Here is a 4513-nt window from a genome sequence, read left to right as displayed (position 1 = left end):
CAAAACACAGGGGAGGGGATGTGAATTGTGCACTTTTTTCCAGAAGCAAGGACTTTGGTTTTTATCTGGAAGTCTGTTGTATTTCACTGAATAATAAAAGATGATTTTGTTGGCTAAGGAAAGACATAGGCGAAGAGACAAGAATGCTGCGAACCCCAAGATTGAATCGTGTAGAAAAAGGAATTTACCCCACGGGGCTTTGGACAGCAAAAGTATAAAAGTGTAACAAATGTAATATAATAAAACATGGTTTATTTTATGGTTGTCAATAACATACATTTTAAATGCAATAACAATTAAAAGAAAACCCTTTCCGGATCTGGTGATACAATACATATTCCACAATATTGGACAAATGTATACAACATTGCTTTATGCTGTGTGATGTGCGTTCTCCGACGCGTTTCGACCTCTAAGTGGTCTCTTCAGGGGGATGGTTGATTCTACAAAAATATACATAACATAAATTTGCGATCAAAAAAGTATAAATATAAATCACATAAATTGACCCAAGAATAAGGTTTACCGTTAACGAATGAAGTGGGTTTTGTAATGACCAGAGATGTGCAGAGCCGTTAGAAAATCCGAAGGGAGCGCCACCCACAACCCCAGGGGGGAGAGAGGGAAACCAAAACAGACCCCAGGGGGGTTGCAAGGAGCCGCACAGTGGACGCCCTCCGAGGATCAGGGGAGCCGGTGCCTGCAGAGTGCCCCCAATGGGTTAGCCCTGTGTAATTAAAGAGAATTAGAAATATTAAATCATAGCATATTGTGCTAAAGTGTAGGATTGTCTGTGGGTAAGGCATGTATATAAAAAAAGAGGGACTGGCAGCAGGTTTGTAATCTTATCTGAAAAAAAAAAAAAAAACATTTTTCCCCTTTTTCTTCTTTATTGAATTAGATCTACTCATTGATGACCCGAAGGGGTAACTAGTCAATGAATAATGGTCAGGAATTGATGTGTATATTAAGGTACTTAATATAAAAATAGTATAAGAGTGCTCCATTAGCAGACAAAAGTGATTAAGAGACTTTATTAGTCTGGTAAAGAGTGCGTGTCCATGGGTGGGGATGTGTGAGACACATTACAATGTGTATGTTATGTGGACCATCAGAGAATATGTGGATACATATGGTGATAGTAAAAATGTTGGAAATATATAAAAATAAATAAATAAATAAACAAGAAAACAAAAAGAAGGGGGGAGTGATAGTTGAAAAATCAACATAGGAGTGTACTAATAAAAGGGTGCTGTTACCTGATAAGGGATTAAATGGATATGAGTAGGTAAATTGTGGGCTTGTAAGGCTTGTTGTTGAGTATTCAGATCTAGGCTACAGACAGTGCAGGGAAGACCCAGGCTTCCAATGTTGGAGGAGATAAAAGGAATGAACTGCTGTCCATGCTCAGCTGCCTGGAATCAAGACCTGGCTCACAGGCAGACTATCTTCCGGAGCGCCGAGGGAGCCGCACCAGGGCCGCTCGTGTAGCGGCCCTTACGTCATCTCCGTGATTTATGGGGAAGCCTGGAGCCAGCATGTGTTTAGCCCCCACTCATGGCCACGCCCACTGGCATATAAAAGATAGTCTGCCTGTGAGCCAGGTCTTGATTCCAGGCTTGTTTTCTTGTTTATTTATTTATTTATTTATTTTTATATATTTCCAACATTTTTACTATCACCATATGTATCCACATATTCTCTGATGGTCCACATAACATACACATTGTAATGTGTCTCACACATCCCCACCCATGGACACGCACTCTTTACCAGAATAATAAAGTCTCTTAATCACTTTTGTCTGCCAATGGAGCACTCTTATACTATTTTTATATTAAGTACCTTAATATACACATAAATTCTTGACCATTATTCATTGACTAGTTACCCCTTCGGGTCATCAATGAGTAGATCTAATTCAATAAAGAAGAAAAAGGGGAAAAAATGTTTTTGTTTTTTTCAGATAAGATTACAAACCTGCTGCCAGTCCCTCTTTTTTATATACATGCCTTACCCACAGATAATCCTACACTTTAGCACAATATGCTATGATTTAATATTTCTAATTCTCTTTAATTACACAGGGCTAACCCATTGGGGGCACTCTGCAGGCACCGGCTCCCCTGATCCTCGGAGGGCGTCCACTGTGCGGCTCCTTGCAACCCCCCTGGGGTCTGTTTTGGTTTCCCTCTCTCCCCCCTGGGGTTGTGGGTGGCGCTCCCTTTGGATTTTCTAACGGCTCTGCACATCTCTGGTCATTACAAAACCCACTTCATTCGTTAACGGTAAACCTTATTCTTGGGTCAATTTATGTGATTTATATTTATACTTTTTTGATCGCAAATTTATGTTATGTATATTTTTGTAGAATCAACCATCCCCCTGAAGAGACCACTAAGAGGTCGAAACGCGTCGGGGAACGCACATCACACAGCATAAAGCAATGTTGTATACATTTGTCCAATATTGTGGAATATGTATTGTATCACCAGATCCGGAAAGGGTTTTCTTTTAATTGTTATTGCATTTAAAATGTATGTTATTGACCCGTAGTTGAGGAAAAGAATTGTTTGTTGTTAGTCTATGTGATCTCTATTAGATTATGTATTCTATTTTTGTTTTTCTTTTTACCAATGTTTTCATGATATTCCAACTAGAAGTTTTAGACGTCAGGGCCCTTGATATTGAAATTTCATTTGCTATTATGATTGTACAATGACTAGATACGCTTCTTGTCTGTTAATATCATTTCATCTTTTCTAATAAAAACATTGGAACATAAAATGTATGTTATTGACAACCATAAAATAAACCATGTTTTATTATATTACATTTGTTACACTTTTATACTTTTGCTGTCCAAAGCCCCGTGGGGTAAATTCATTTTTCTAATAAAAGATGATTGCTCAGAGCTGGATTAACTCTGTGGCAAGACTGGGCACAGATGATAGGAAATCTTATATTCTTCATTTTATTTAGGCTGGGTTCACACACACTTATGCAAATTGGATGCGGATAGGGGAGTGTGACTGTCTCTCAATGGAGCCAATTCATACATCTCTGGGGCGGCTGCCGAGTGCAAAGAAAAAAATTCCCGTGCATCTTTGGCTCTGTTTCAGGTCTGAATTCAGGCAAAAATGTGGACCTAATTCAGACCTAAAATTGTAAAATCGGACCCCCTGCTGTGCCCCATGGCCAGACATAGTCTGAACCCAGCCTCAATGTTTAGAGCAGGATTTCCGGTTATTATTTTCAATCTTCTTTATTATTTAAGTTAGACCTAGGCCCCAGGCCCCTGTTCCAAGAGGTTCTTATACAACTTTGTCCAGTTCATGTCCCTTGTTCCAGTTCGACCTCCTTTTGATCCTACACTCCCCTGCTTTCCTTGCATCCCCTGTGACTCCCATGCACTTACCCCCTGTCTTTATTCATTTTTCGACTAACTTCCCACGTATCAATAATTTGAACCAGTGCCATAACAACTACAGTTATTAAGGGCACTACGTCCTAATGCAGGGCTCAACATTTTAAGTCCTGAGATACTAGCCAGGCCTTAGAGGTTACTCGCCACCAGTTGCTCCACCCAACCCCTACCCTGACCCGCCCCTTATTCCAGCCCTAAACCCTCATAAATATCTCATAAATATTTTATGCAGAATTAAGTTACAAAAATAAATATTAACAACAACTTTATCAGTGCTCATCAGTGCCCAGGAATGCAGTCTATCAGTGCGGCTTATCAGTGCCTCCTCACCAGTGCCCATCAATTGCGCCTAATCAGTACCCATCAGCTCAGCCTCATCAGACTGGAAAATGGTTGGTTAGCAGGCAGAAAGGAATTTCTCTGGTTTTGTTTCTCCTCCCCCAGTACACCTCTACTTCCAATGCATCCCCCCTCCCCCTAGCTCTAATTCCTTTTCCCAGCATATTTCTGCCTCCTAACCCCCCCACACTTATGCCTCTAATTCCCATCAAACCAGCGCATCTATTCTTTCAATTCCCCCCCCCCCCAATCTGTCATATCTATGCCCTAAATTCCACCCCCCCAATCCATCATACCTATGCCTCCAAATACACACCCCTCCCCTCCCCCCAATCCATCATACCTATGCCCTAAATTCTACCCCCCTCCCCCCAATCCATCATACTCATGCCTTAATCAAATCTCCAATTCGCCATTATACCAATGCCTCCAGCACATGTGCTGCTTCCAACACACTGTCATATTTATTATTTACCATTCTCTTGCTGCAGCCACGGGGGGTCAAGCAATGGTGCACACTAAGGGCGGACTGAGTGTTCGAGCCTGCCAACCTAGGACTTCCCTGCAGAAACATGCACCGCCCCACTCCTTAGATGTACGGTAGGAGGGAGGTGGAGGGGGCGGTCCCAGGTGGCTTTTTGACACCTATTGAAAGCTCACAATATGAGCCTGAGTGGGGCAGGGATATGCAGCAGGAGGGAGGCGGTCCAAGTCGCCTTTTTAATGCCTATTGAAAACCTGCAATGT

The 4513-nt window shown here is 41.7% G+C and overlaps 1 long non-coding RNA gene across 1 annotated transcript; it reads right to left on the bottom strand.

Annotated features, from left to right (window-relative positions):
- Positions 1-232: 232 nt before the first annotated feature.
- Positions 233-1346, bottom strand: LOC120942641. The gene is made up of 3 exons (XR_005750211.1): positions 1260-1346; positions 527-727; positions 233-443 (listed from the first exon to the last, which is right to left on the bottom strand). It is a non-coding gene; the product is annotated as an uncharacterized LOC120942641 (long non-coding RNA).
- Between the last annotated feature and the right edge of the window lie 3167 nt (positions 1347-4513).

The sequence above is a fragment of the Rana temporaria genome, chromosome 6 (assembly GCF_905171775.1).
Source record: "Rana temporaria chromosome 6, aRanTem1.1, whole genome shotgun sequence".
In the NCBI taxonomy this organism is placed as follows: Eukaryota; Metazoa; Chordata; class Amphibia; order Anura; family Ranidae; genus Rana; species Rana temporaria.
Note: the sequence above shows the minus strand (reverse complement) of the source record. Positions and strands in the feature narration are given on the sequence as shown.